At 46.0% G+C, this 15,205-nt stretch overlaps 1 long non-coding RNA gene across 1 annotated transcript; it reads left to right on the top strand.

Moving 5' to 3' along the window:
- Positions 1-4,899: 4,899 nt before the first annotated feature.
- LOC136487447 (uncharacterized) lies at positions 4,900-5,360 on the top strand. Its single transcript, XR_010767258.1, has 2 exons — positions 4,900-5,024; positions 5,105-5,360. It is a non-coding gene; the product is annotated as an uncharacterized lncRNA (long non-coding RNA).
- The last annotated feature ends 9,845 nt before the right edge of the window (positions 5,361-15,205 follow it).

Below are 15,205 nucleotides of genomic sequence, written 5' to 3' on the forward strand. Positions count from 1 at the left end.
GTAAACCAATCAGCACAGATAAACAAAACATACTTAGAAAGTTATGACAAATAATAAATAAATTAGTATGGCTCATACATGTATTAGAAATAATCATCATGATCGGGATTAGCTGGATCATAAGTCTCATCATCACTATCACGCGTGTCGATATAATCATCATGATCGGGAATGTCGTCATCACTGTCATTGCCTAAATGTAATCGCTGAAGTAATTCTAAGTCCTTCACATTCTGAACCTCGTCTCCAGCGTCCTCGTCAGCAACCCTTTCATTATCTACTTCCATTCTGATCGCTTCGGTTAAGTCTATCTCAAAACTCCCTTCGAGCCCATCTTCTTGGAAGAACTCTCTGTCATATGTGTTGGGGTCTATGTTGTAATCCTCATTGTTTGGTACAGGTAGTTTACCGTGTGGCGATACCATGTACACAACATCCCAACCCTTAAGACGGTCGTCGGTTTGGCATGGGTATGAGAGATAATAAACTTGCGTGGCCTGTTGAGCCATAATATAGACATCGTCTCCTGGTAAGACGGATGATTGTCGAATTTCGACTAGCCCAAGATTAGGGGGTCCGTCTCACTACTGATGGATCAAACCAATGGCATTTGAATATGACTGGATTAAGAGGTTTGCAACCATGAAACATGAGTTCGTATATTTCTTCAAGTCTTCCGTAGTACTCGACCCCATTAATGCCCGGCGTAAAAACTCCGGTATTTGTGGTTCTTCGATTGGGCCGACTCTGCTCATGGCTTGTTGTGTGAAAGCGATAGCCATTCACGTCATAACCGGTAAACAACTTGACCCTATAGGCACAGCCATTGGCAACCTGTCTCAACTCGGCACTCAGAGACGCATCAGTTTGGCCCTGCAAGTTCAAGCAGGGTGGTTCGTTATATTACTCGCATGTACGAGCATCTTGTAATGTCAAACTAAGTACGAGCTAAATTGGATTGTACCTTCTGTTTGAACCAAGAAATGAAATTGGGCATTCCATTTCCCGCACCCTCTCTGAGAAGGGTCTCAGCTTCCTGCGGGGTAGGTTCCCTTGATTCACGCTAGAATTGACGATGAAATTCCCTGTACCAACGAGAAACATGGGAGTTGGACACAGAATAGTGACTACTTGAGAACAAATTTGCTGAGAACTTACAGCATGTACGGCTCCACTTCGGATAGGTTGATCAACACATACAGCATGATAGCGCGCCACTCTTCATGTTTCAAGATCTTGGGGGTCGAACCACTTGCACTTCCGAGTTTCCCTCGGAAAATGCTAAGGCTCGATTCATCTTCGCCGACATTGTAACGAGGGGGTGGATTATGCACGCTAGGAAGGTTGTCAGCATAGTATTTTGTTGTGAAGTTTGAAACCTCCTCCATAATGTATGCCTCTACAATGGATGCTTCAATTTTGCATTTGTTTTTACATTTAGTTCGAAGAACCTTTTGACATCTCTCAATTGAATAGCACCAATGGCCCTACACAGCCCCCCCCCCATTCGTGCTTCATACGGGAGGTGCAGAATCATATGCTGCATCGGATTGAAGAAGCCGGGTGGAAAAATCTTCTCCAACTTACAGAGCAACACAAGCGCCATTTTTTCCATTTCTGCAACCACGGTATGAGATAACTCCTTGACACAAAGCTGGCGGAAGAAATTGCTCAACTCCGCTAGCACCTGCCAGACATGCTCAGGGACATAGCCTCGAACCATCACCGGAAGTAGGCGTTCAAGCCATATGTGGTAATCATGACTCTTGAGCCCGTTGACTCGCATAGTAGCTAAGTTCACTCCCCTCTTCAGATTCGATGCATACCCATCAGGGAACATTAACGTTTGGAACCATTCTAGTACCTCCCTCCTTTGGGCCCTCGTCAGGACGAAATCGGCCTTAGGCTTTCTCCATGACTTGCCGGCTCTGGGAGGCGCCATGTCCAGCTTTGGTCTATCGCATAACCTCGCTTGATCCACTCTAGCCTTAACGTTATCCTTTGTCTTATCAGGAATGTCCATGATTGTACCAAAAATTGCCTCAGCGATATTCTTTTCAGTGTGCATTACATCAATGTTATGTGGAAGAAGAAGATCATCAAAATAGGGGAGGTTCCACAAGCACGACTTCTGAGTCTAGGCATGTTGCTCGCCATATCCCACAAAACCACCTTCTTGTTTATTGACCTCGAGAGCGTCTAACTGAGCACGAACCGCGGCTTCTGTCATCATCTGCGGTTCAGGGTCTTTAACTACGACACCTTTCGTAAAGTTCTTGATGTCTAGTCTGAATGGATGGTCAGGAGGGAGGAATTGTCGATGTTTGTTGAACAAAGAATACTTGTCACCCTTCGTCAACCAAATGAACATCAGAGAAGCCTTGCATACCGGGCATGGGAACCTCCCATGAACACACCAGCAGCAGAAAATCCCATATGCCAGCAAGTCATGCAGGGAGTACTGGTACCAAACATGCATCTTGAAGTTTGTCTTTGTAGCTCGGTCGTATGTCCATATCCCTTCCTCCCAAGCACGTAGCAAATCATCAATCAGAGGCTCCATGTACACACTCATATTATTCCCCGGGTGTTCTGGAATTATCAACGACAAGAATATGTTCTGTCGTTGAAAGAGGACGCCAGGGGGGAGATTGAGGGGGATAACAAACATGGGCCAACAGGTGTGCAGGGCAGCCGCCATTCCATAAGGATTGAACCCATCTGTTGCCAGCGCAACACGTACATTACGAGCCTCTAGAGCTTTCTCATGATGAATCTCATCAAACCTTGTCCAGGCTTCACCATCGGATGGGTGTACCATCTCCTCAGGATTGTATCAACGTCCGTTTTTATGCCATGTCACCTGTTTCGCGGATTCCTCAGTCATGTAAAGTCGTTGGATCCTCGGTATGAAAGGAAGGTACCGTAGGATCTTCACGGGGATTGTGAGCTGCCTCTTCTGACCATCACCAGAGTCTACCTCCAGGAACCTTGACGATTCGCACTTCACACAGTACTTTTCTTCCGCATACTATTTCCTAAATAAGATGCACCCCTTCGGACAAGCATGTATCTGCTCGTATGGCATCTTAAGTGCACGAAGGAGTTTTTGTGCCTCATACATGCTCTTTGGCAAGATGTGACCATCCGGGAGCAGGCTGCCAACAACTGTGAGCATAACATCGAAGGCGTCTCGACTCAAGCTAAACTGGGACTTCACGGCCATTAGGCGTGCAATGGCATCCAGTTGAGAAACCTTGGAATACCCGTGAAGGGGTTGCTGTGCCGCAGACAACATGTCGTAATACGCCTTTGCGGTAGCCTCTGGCTCCTCCTCCCTACGTCCTTCATCGAAGTGTGCTTCATGATAGTCATTTAACATGTCTCCTACCCCGGCATCCCCATCATATTCCTCGATGTGTTGTCTCACGACCTCGTCTCTCCCACAACCGGCTTCGCCATGGTAGATCCACCTGGTATAGTCTGCCGTAAATCCATTCTTGCAAAGATGTTTACCCATGACCAGCTTGGTTTGCCGACGCGTGTTTGCACATTTGCTGCAGGGACACCAAGTGACACTAGCTCCTTTAACCCTTGCAAATGCCCATTCCAAGAAAGCATCGGTCTTGTCAATCCATTCTTCGGTCCACGAACTCTGACTAGAGCGGCCCGTGTACATCCACTCACGGTCATCCATCCTCTAGCATATTAGCGAGTAATATAAAAAATCACGTTGCATCTACATGTTCCTATACTATCTAATAGGTGAAGATAGGTCATAATCCCACCCGAGGATGTATAGATGGGGTTAGTTTCCATGCTCTACTCCTATCCGAGACAGAATTTCGACAGCACCTCCCCGCTGTTCTCCAAATACACGTCCTGAAAGGGAGATTGTGTATCCGGAGAAAAACAGGGAGATGCTGCCGAAACTCTATCACGGATCGGAGTAGAGCATGAAAACTAACAGCATCTACACATCCTCGGGCTGTCCAAAAAACGTGGACAATTCAAAACAAATACGGTTATAGATATGCAAAGATCTGCATATTTCTAACCGTATCTCTTTCGAACGGGAGACGCCTAGCTAGGTTACGTGATATACGAACATGATACGGAAAGAATGGTCTTTTATGCCTCACCTTGTTGTCCTGCAAAGTGACGAGTCGAGGACGACAAGTCGTGGGGCGGCGGGAGGGCAAGGCGGAACCAGGCGGGGCAGGGAGCGGCGGCAAAAACCTGCAAGTTGATATGTGGTTGTATGATTCAAGCAAGAAGTGTTTAGAAAAACTCTAGAGGTTTATTATCAACTTTGTGTGGGACTGATATGATAAGGAGTGTAATCAAATTGAGCATCAACATAAGAAGCCAAGCATGTGGATAACCAATAATGTCCATTTCCCTGATGCCATTATACAAAGTCATATGTTTTATTAGTTGATATAACAATAATGTCCATTTCCTTCAATATTTCAGGTGTAAGATAAAGGGGGAACTCTGTTGCATGAAACTGTCTAGCGCATTGACAAGCGCACAGTTCCTAGATGCCAGATGAAAAAGGTAAGAAATTGAGCTGAGCAGCAGCCAGCAAAACATTTTAGGAAACATTCGTACGCGCAACACAACAGGGCATTAGAGCACAACAGATTCCCTTCTATGAGGTGCAACCAGGCTATTTTCTCCATATCTCTATAAAAAAACTTTCGAGGACAACGATGAATCTTCTTCTACTAGTGCAGGTCCTTACGAGTTAAGAGTGGACATTTACTACTTTGTCTAAAGGTATGCTTCCTGGAAATATGTATGAGATTGCATAAATTCTGTGTTATCCTCCCTCCTTTAATTATGCCATGGTGACTGATAGTGATATAGCTTTTGATGGTGTTTTTGGGGTCGCGTAGGTTCTGAAACTTAAGGCCGTGTCTGGTATGAACTTTGCTGGACCACACCACAGAAGAGGTCCAGGGACGGGACTGAACAGGAGCTAGCTATTTCAGGACGCAGACATGCATCACAGTGATTCGGTGAGTCATTCAGAAACAGCTTTTCACCAGCTGGCCGGTTCCTAGTCCGTTCACTCATTGTCTGTTTCTCAATTCATCAGTGATATTGCAGAAAATCCAAAAAGCTTCATTACGAACAGCTGGATGTGCAGGTTCGTGTGCTAAAAAAGATGGAAGATTGCTACAGTTGTTCCAATATAGGAAGAGCTGTTAATAGAATATGTCATCTATTTACATTACTCGGGATATGGACAATGATGTATTTGAACCATTTGATTTAACATTTGTTTGAACCATCTCTTGTATGGGTTTTGTATATTTTATAAAATGCAAATTATCTGGCGTGTTTAATATTTATATGCTAGGTTGTCAAAATGTTACTGTATGTGGCCTATTGAAATGAAATGGGCTTTCTTCCAATTCAGTATGCTAGTTACAATTGAAGAGATTTATTTACAGCAAAAGGTAGATCTTCAAATGAGCTTCTCACTCAACAAAGTAAGCTATTTCCCAATCATCTACCACTAACAGTTCTGAACTGGAGTAGTGTTGTTCATTCTTTGCTATCTGTTGGAGTAGTCCACTAATTGCTATCTTAGGGACGTAGTAGAGTTTGTTGTTCCGTGGTTGATTGGGTTGACCAGAAACACATCGAGTCCGGATTTCCAAATCAAGAAAAGGAAACAAGACCAAGGTAGTGTGACCTGATACTAGTAGCTTAGCACACATGCATGTACTAACTGCTGCTCTCTCTGTCGCACTGCCAAACCACTTTGGCCGTCCTCGTCTAGAAGAAACAGACTTTGACTTTCTCGGTACTACGGAGCTCGTATCCTACTGGCATTTGAAAAAAGGGAAAAGGAAGGAAAATGATACTTGCATGATGAAGGAACATGTATACTCCTGTAATTATATCAGATCCGAATACAAATAGGTTAAGCTAGGGTTTGGATGCTCAGTTTCGCGTAGCAGGAAGGGAAGAGAAGGGGTGGGCGTACTCGTCGCCGGCGAAGGGCCCGAAGAAGACCTGGCGAAGGGCGGCGGCGGCGGTCGTCCAGTCGTCGCCACGAGAGAGAGCTTCGCACGCGGGGCGCCGGGGGCGGGTGGCGCCGGTGGCGGGGCGGGGCACCGAGGGCAGGCGGCGCTAGGGGCGGGACGCGCCGGGGGCGGGCGGCGCCGTGGGCGGGGCGGGCGGCGCCGGGGGCGGGGCAGCGATGCCGCGCCGGTGGCGGGGCGCGGTGGGGCGGGGAGGCGGCGGGGCGCGGTGCGGTGGAGCGCTGTGGGGCGCGGCGGGGCGCGGTGGGGCGGGGGTTGGCGGCGTGCGGTTGCGTGTTGTGTGCGCAAGGGTGAGGGTGAGGGTGAGGGCCGGGGTGCTAACCGCTGGGGTATATGAAGAAATTTGCCGAGTGCCAGGATCTGGGGCACTCGGCATTAGTTTTTTGAAGGAGTATGCCGAGTGCCAAGATATGGGGCACTCGGCATTATTTTTTTTAATGTTCCATTACGTCCAGATACTGTGCAGTGGGGCCGGTCGATGAAGTTGCCGAGTGTCCCCTATATGACACTCGGCAACTGTTCTTTTCGCCGAGTGTCAGCTACAAAACACCCGGCAAAATAAATCGATATTTCATGCTCCACTGTCCTCCTTCTTCATAGCGTGTTCTACTAAATTTGTTACGATGTAATTTAAAAATACATTGTCAAATCCACTCAACAATGCATATTTGATTTTTCTACGAATAATAATCCATTATTTCATGCAGTTATAGCTCAAATTCAATATATATCAATTAAAATTCTATAATTACAGTTAATAAATTAAAATTATCAAATGGATCTGAAAAATTACCAAAATTTGACGTGAACCAATCTATGTTGTCTATTGCCTATACAAAAAGTTTTGAAGTCAAACCCCGATTCGACCGTCACTTTGACTCCAAATCTTATCGGATCCTTCTAAACGTTACGATTCTTGTACGGAGACGCTTCTGTTTGTAAAGGTCTTACGTGACAAATTGTGCGAAACCTTCTCAATTATTTTCAAAGTCTCCACGTATGATATCAGGAGATCTTGACAAATCTCGTCATTTTCAGACTTCGTTTGCTTTTTTTAGAATTTAAAAATCATCCGGCCACACGTTCGTGGTCGTGTTTCCTGAATAAAATGTTCGAAAATTCTTTTCATTTCCCTAGTAAGGCCCCAAAATGGACTCAATAACATGAATATGATTTCTCCACTCAATTTATTCCATTATTTTTATAACTTGCGGTTCAAATTTGACTTAAACCAAAAAATTCCTCTAAATGCAATAAATTACTTAAATATAGCAAATAGATGGAGAAATATATCATGCCGTCGTCACAGCGAATAGGTGTTGGGACACACTTCTCCATGTTTGTGACTAGCCCGGACGCTCCCGCGAACAACTGGAGGATCTCGGCAAGACACTGTAGGTCTGCGGTCCTTGGCGACAGTAGAACGACAAGATCATCGGCGTAGAGTGACGCCCGATGTACGACAACCTGGCCAGGCAACGGCGACAGTGCAGCGCTGCAGTCGGCTTCTTTGATGAGGGAGTTCAACACCTCCATAACCAGGACGAAGAGCATCGGTGAGATAGGGTCCCCCTGACGCAGCCCCCTTGCTTGCACGATCCGCTTCCTAGGTCTTCCGTTCTCTAGTACTTTAGTGCTTGCTGTGGATAGCAGGGTAGAAATCCAATCCGTCCAACGCCGAGAGAAGCCAATGTGCTGCAACACCTCAATCGGGAACGGCCAGGACACCGAGTTAATGCTTTTGCGATGTCCACCTTGAGGAGCACCGATCGGAAAATTCTTCATTTGCAACCACCGGCAAGCTAGCTGAATGGTTCTGAAGTTATCGTGGATGGCACGGCCCTTGATGAAGGCGCTTTGGTTTAGGGCGACCATGTCCTTAAGCCTCGGCGCTAGCCTCCTTGCTAAGCATTTAGCAAACAGCTTACTAAAGCTGTGCATCAAAGCGATCGGGCGGAAGTCCTTGAGGCGGTTCGGGTCCGGGTTCTTCCGAAAGAGGATCATCAGTGCATCATTCACCAGGTGGAAGCTCCTAGCATCAAGGGACCACAGAGCGTTCATCGCATTCATGATGTCTTGCTTGATGATCGGCCACGCAACCTTGTAGAATAGGCCGTTAAATCCATCAGGACCCGGGGCATGGTCGGCGGGCATCTCTCTGATGGTGTCCCAGACCTCTTGCTCGGAGAAGCAGGCATCAATGCCGGACAGATCAAGCTGTGGTAGCAAGTCTTCAAGCTCAATGGTGTGCTGTCGTTGGAACGGGGTCCCGAGGATGCCGTTGAAGTAGTCGTAGATCACCTCAGACTTAGCTTCATCGCTAGAGAACCAGACACCATTATGCGAAATCGACGGGATGTGGTTCTTGCGATTTCTGTGGCATGCCTGCAGATGGAAGAACTTGGTATTGGCCCAGGCTCAATCGGGAACAGCTCTTCTAAGAATCTCAGCCTCGAACGTTGCCGTGCGATCGTTCTTGCTAAAGATGCTAGACCCAGGCTGATTAGCTTTAAGCTGCTTGCGTAGCGTCTGCTCATCGTCGGATAGCAGACGGCGCTCTTGCGTCGCGTCGAACTGGGCGATGAGCTCACGTGCCATGAAAAGCTGAGAGCGCACACTGCCGATGTTCTTGATACTCCAGCTCTGTAGCGCCTTGGCTGTCTTCCTCAGCTTGTGGTCGAGGACTTTGCAAGCATCGGCACCCGGCAAGTGGCAGTCCCAGGCCTGCTTGACTGCCTCCTCGAACCCATCTAGGCACACCTAGAATGACTCAAAACGGAACCTGGGCTTAGCCCAAGGCAGAGTGCACAGTTGCTGCAACAATGGTGCATGGTCCGAGCAGTCCGAAGACAGGCATCTCAAGTGGTGGCTTGGGAACGCTTCAAGCCAATCCAAGGACGCAAACGCGCGATCGACGCGCTCAAGCGTCGACCTTTGCCTCTCGTTAGACCAAGTGTATAGCCTTCCATGCAGGTATAGCTGTTAGTTGATCTCCACCAATAGGCCCAACGGCCTATTAAGCCCTTGGATCTGCGCCCTGATCGGGGGCGTCCAACCCTAATATGGTTGGTGGGCCCCTGTCGTACAGCACTATAAATAGAGGAGTGGGGAACCGGGCTCGGATAACGAAGTTGACCAGAGCCGCCGTAACCACTCACAGAAACCTAATCCAATCTAACAAGAAGTGCTGCCAGCGACGGGATGCCCCACCGCACCGCCGTCACCACTGCATCGCCACTACAACGCTACCGGCGTCTACGCTGGATCTGCCACGACACCGGTGGCCATGTACCAAAAGGGTGACCCATCCCAAGGTACAACAACTGTTTCCCCATCTGAGTAAGAGGCTTTACCCCGAATCTACTCCTAGAGGTACTCCATGTATATCGACAATGGTATCAGAGCCTCGTTGTCTAATGTGTAGACCTAGTATGGGGTAGAGCATTGAAAATAGAAAAGAAATCAAAAACAAGGGTTCAATCCGTTTAGGATTGAAACCCTAATCCTAATCGGGTAAAAGAAAACAGAAAAGGGACCGGGGAGTGGCGAATGTCACCCAACTCCCGGTCACCACCGCCACCGAGCGGGGAAAGATGCCTACGTCGGCGCGCGGCACGAAAAGAACAGACCCAGTGTGGATCTGAGGAAAGGAGTAAAAAGAAAGAAGAACAGTGGTTCCTAACCCTAACTGGGTGAAGAGGAAGGGCCCTCGGCTCACGAGGCCGAACCCTAAAACCCGTAAAGACTCCACGGGGATGACACACAGTGAAACCCTAACCCCAAGAATGTAACCCTAGAACGAATCCCCATCCCAATCGGACTCAACCAAGAAGAACTAGTCCAAAAAGAGAAGAAAGGGAAGAGGGGAAGAGGCTTATCTCGCCAAAGCTTCAAGACAAAACCGAATCGGGTTCAACCGAACCCTAACCCTAACTCACATGAAGAAGGGGAAGAGAGTGATTCGGTATAAATAGAAAAGAAAAGAAATCAAATGAAAAGATGAACCGAATCGAACGAATCGAATCGGGAAGAGAAACCCTAACCCTAGATCCCCAAATCGGTTGAATCCGAGAAGAAGCTATGGAAACCCAAAAGAGAAACAAGATCCAAATCGGAGAAGAAGGGGAAAAAGGGGAAGGGGTCTACCTCGCCGTGCACCGGGCTAACCCTTCGCTGGCGCGGGAGAAGAGGGCTGAGCCGGGGGGAGATGTTTCGCCCGGGCTCGGCCAAGGAGGCGCCGCGGCCAGGCCGCTCGACGGCGGCGCGCTCACCCGCTGGGGAGCGCGCACGCCGGCGAGGAGGCCGGCGACGGCGCCGAGGCTCTGCTCGCTCTCCGTCGTCTGCTCGCTCGGACTCACCATCGCTGCGGCTGAGAGAGAAAGGAAGAGGAGAGCGGCGAAGAGAGAGGAAGGGAGTCATAGAATGAGATAGGGTTTTCGGGAAAGACCGGCGTCCGCGGTTTTGTTCGGGCGAGACGGACGGGCGACCGTCGGATGTGATCCGACGGTGAAGCGCAACTGGGCCAGTTTCGGCCCAGGCGGGCGCGGGCGCGAGGCCACTTTCCCGGCCCATGCCCAGGTTGCGGCCTGGGCGCGGGGGAGAGCGCGGGACAGCGCGCGTGGTTGTGGGCCGTGGGCCACTTTGCCGGTTGGGCTGAAGACAGTAAAAATTTTGAATCAGTTTTCTTATTTTCTTTTTCCAGTAAATGTTTATTTCCTGGAAATTGATTAATGGCTTAAAGAAAATAGAAAAAAGTAATTTTTCCCTGTGGGTAAAATTCAAGAAATGAGTATATGTTTTCCGCTGCTAAAGAAATTGTTTATTCTCCAGTTATTTTGAACCAACGTGATATTTAATTGGAGAAAAGGAGAGTTTTTTTGTTACTAAAGAAATTGTTTATTCTCTAGTTATTTTGAACCAATGTGATATTTAATTGGAGAAAAAGAGATTTTGACATGATTATGATGTTGTTATTTTCTGACCAACGTTGTTAATAACAATATCATAATTTTAATGATTTATGCATTAATTCTATTTCTGCCCAACGGCGATGTAGAATTAGGGTATAAGAACAGTTGTAAATTTTAATAATTTATGCATTAATTCTATTTCTGCCCAACGGTGATGTAGAATTAGTGTGTAAGAACAGTTGTGAATTTTAATGATTTTATACATTAATTCTATTTCTGCCCAACGGTGATGTAGAATTAGTGTATACGAACAGTTGTATGTTTTGATTTTGACCAATGTTGGAATCAAGGCATGCAAATGGTGTTATTTTTATGTTAAGAAAAGGTTTGACCTGGTTTTCATCTTGTCTATGGTGGACTGGGTAGTCACCTCGCCGTGTTCCATAGAGTCTGTGGCACCGGTGAGGGAGACAAATGAGGATGATGCCGTTTGAGCAACTAAAGAGAGGGATTTTAAATCCCAAAAGATGTCCTATGACATTAAGCATAGGAAGAGGGTCACTGCCAACAAGAAATTTTTGGCTGTGATAAAGAACACGATTGAGCCTACAATTGTGGGCTCAATCCCAGAGTGTGACACGGTCACCGAGTACCTCGATAGAATAAAGAGTTAGTTCACTGGCTCTTCAAAGACATATGCTACCCAGCTGATAAAGCAGTTGGTGACAGAAAGTTAATCTGGAAATTGTGATATAAGAGAGCTCACGATGCATCGTCGAAATTATGGCACTATCGTTTAGGCCATATTTCGAGGGGGAGAATAAAAGACTAGTTAAGAATAATATTCTTTCTCCATTAGAGCTCTCAGATTTAGAACAATGCAGAGAATGCATAAAAGAAAAGTATGTAAAGAAAGTTAAGAAAGATGCCAAACGAAGCGCAGGAATTTTACAGATCATTCACACAGACATATGTGGTTAGTTTCCTGTAAAGAGTGTGGATGGTAATAATTCGTTCATAACATTCACATATGATTACTCCCGTTATGTCTATATTTATCCAATCAAAGAAAGAATAGAAGCATTGGATAAATGTAGATATTTAAGACAAAAGCTGAAATCCAACACAATTTAAAGATTAAGATAGTCAGGTCCGACCGTGAAGGAGTACTACGGTCGGCATACCCCATATGGCCAAATTCCTGGACCTTTTGCAAGGTTCTTACAGGAGAATGGCAAAGTAGCCCAGTATTCTATACTGGGCGAACCTCAGCAGAATGGAGTAGCTGAAAGACGCAATCGCACCCCGATAGATATGGTGCGCAGTATGATAAGTTACTCCACCTTACAGATGATCCTGTGGATGGAGACGTTAAAAACCACCATTCATATTCTCAATAGAGTACCAAGTAAGTCGGTGCCGAAAAACGTCGTATGAGTTGTGGACAGGAAGAGTACCCTCACTAAACACTTACGTGTGTGGAGGAGCCCTGCTGAGGCTAAAGGATTTAACCCAAATATTAGGAAGCTAGATCCCAAAACAGTAAGTTGTCATTTCATTGGCTACCCAGAAAAGTCAAAAGGTTTTCATTTCTACTGTCTAGAGAGACATACAAAATTTGTGGAAACGAGACACGCTGTCTTCCTAAAGGATGAATTGATGAGGGGGAGCATGGTAGCTCGAGAAATTGACCTTAAAGAGAAGCGGGTGTATGCGCCCACTCCAATGATTCATGGGCCAATTTTCTCACTACCTGTTGTTGCTGCACCGACAGTGCAAGATACTGTGGTGTCAGCACCTGTTGTTATTCCGCCTGTGGCAACAATGAATGACCATGAGGAACCTATTCTTCAGGATCCTATAGAATCTATTGCCACACATGAAGAGGAGCAACAACAGCCTCAAACAGAAGATGTGCCAAATATGGAGGTCCTTAGACGGTTTTAAAGAGTTAGAAAATCAGCTATTTCTGCTGACAATGAAGTATACAACACTGAGGAATTTCAAATGGAGGATGATCCCACCTCATTTGAATAAGCAATGAAAAGTGATCATTCATCAAAGTGGCTTGAGGCCATGGAAGATGAAATGAAATCTATGAATGCCAATAAAGTTTGGAACTTGAAGATAATTTCTAAAAGAGCCAAAACAGTAGGCTGTAAATGGGTCTACAAAACAAAACTTACTCCCAAGGAAATATAGAGAGATATAAAGTGCAACTTATGGTAAAAGGCTTTACGCAAAGAAAAGGAATGGATTACAATGAGCCTTTTCTCCAGTCTCATTTAAGGATTCCTTCAGAATCATAATGGCATTAGTGGCACATTACGATTTAGAATTACATTAGATGGATGTAAAGACGGCATTTCTCAACGAGGACTTGGAGGAAAATATTTACATGGCACAACCAAAGGGTTTTGTCATGGAAGGAAAAGAACGAATGGGATGCCGCCTAAAGAAATCCATTTATGGATTAAAACAAGCTTCAAGACAGTGGTACTTGAAGTTAGATCAGACAATAAGGAATTTTGGGTTTTAAAGAGAATGTAGAGGACAATTGTGTCTATGCAAAGTTTAAGAATGGGAAGTTTATCTTCCCTGTCCTGTATGTGGATGATATCTTACTTGCTAGTAGTGATGTCAGTCCACTGTTGGAGACAAAGAAGTTTTTATCCTCAAAATTTGATATGAAAGATCTTGGTGAAGCTTCGTTCGTTCTAGAGATCGTGATTCACCAAGATAGAAGTAAAGGGGTATAAGGACTGTCACAAAAGGCTTACATAGAAAAGATCTTAAAGAAATTATGTATGCACAAATATAGTCCCTCGCCTGTTCCTATAGTCAAGGGCGACAGATATGGGGATTTTTAATGCCCCAGGAACCAATATGAGATTGATCAAATGAAAACGGTTCCATGTGCTTCAGTTGTCGGAAGCTTGTAATATGCTCAAGTATGTACGCGCCCTGACTTGGCATTTGTTACCGGGTTACTTGGCAGATTCTAGAGCAATTCTGAAACAGAACAATAGAAATTAGTAAAGAAAGTCTTGCGTTATTTGCAAGGAACGAAAGGCCTCATGATGACGTATAGAAGATTTGATTCACTCCATATAGTGGGATATTCAGATTCTGATTATGCGGGAGATGATAGAAAATTCATGTCTAGATATGAATTCACTCTCACAGGGGGAGCTATTTCATGGAAAAGCTCAAAGCAAACCGTCACTACATCATCCATAATATATGCCGGGTTTGTAGCGTGTTATGAGGCAACGGGACAGGTGAACTAGCTAAAGAAGTTCATACCCGGTTTGAAGGTGGTTGACGACATCTATAGACCACTTAAGTTATACTGCGATAATAATCCGGCAGTACAGTATGCTCACAACAATAAGTCAAGTGGTGCTACCAAACACAATGACATAAAGTATTATGTTGTGAAAGATAAAGTCCGGGATCATGTCATAAGTCTTGAACATATAAGTACAGAAAAGATGCTCGCGGATCCGCTTACAAAAGGCTTACCACCCAACGTGTAGCTAGCATGGGTTTAAGGGAAAGCCTAAAATTCCTGGACAAAAGAAGGCCCACAGATAAGTATCTATTTCAGAACAGAGTAGTGTGTTATAGCTGTTAAATCTATCGGCAATGGACCGTGACGATGAGATATGCACTATGCGCTAATCTGTAATGGAATGAACAAAAGTAAATGATATGAAATTGAAAAATAGTAATGAGATCAAGGGGGAGAATGTTAGTTGATCTCCACTAATAGGCCCAACGGCCTATTGGGCTCTTGGATCTGCGCCCTAATCGGGGGCGCCCAACCCTAATATGGTTAGTGGGCCCCTGTCACACAGCACTATAAATAGAGGAGTGGGGAACCGGGCTCGGATAACAAAATTGACTGGAGCCGTCGTAACCACTCACAGAAACCTAATCCGATCTAACGAGAAGTGCTGCCAGCGACGGGATGCCCCACCGCACCGCCGTCACCACTGCATCGCCACTACAACGCTACCGGCGTCTACGTCGGATCTGCCACGACACCGGTGGCCATGTACCGAAAGGGTGACCCATCCCAAGGTACAACAATTGTTTCCCCATCTGAGTAAGAAGCTTTACCCCGAATCTACTCCTAGAGGTACTCCATGTACACCGACAATAGCTCCTCAAGCTGACAGTCGTCAAGTAACCGACGAAAACGCCTCATGTGCCTGAGATTGAGGCGGCTGT

Source organism: Miscanthus floridulus, chromosome 10, assembly GCF_019320115.1.
Source record: "Miscanthus floridulus cultivar M001 chromosome 10, ASM1932011v1, whole genome shotgun sequence".
Lineage (NCBI taxonomy): Eukaryota > Viridiplantae > Streptophyta > Magnoliopsida > Poales > Poaceae > Miscanthus > Miscanthus floridulus.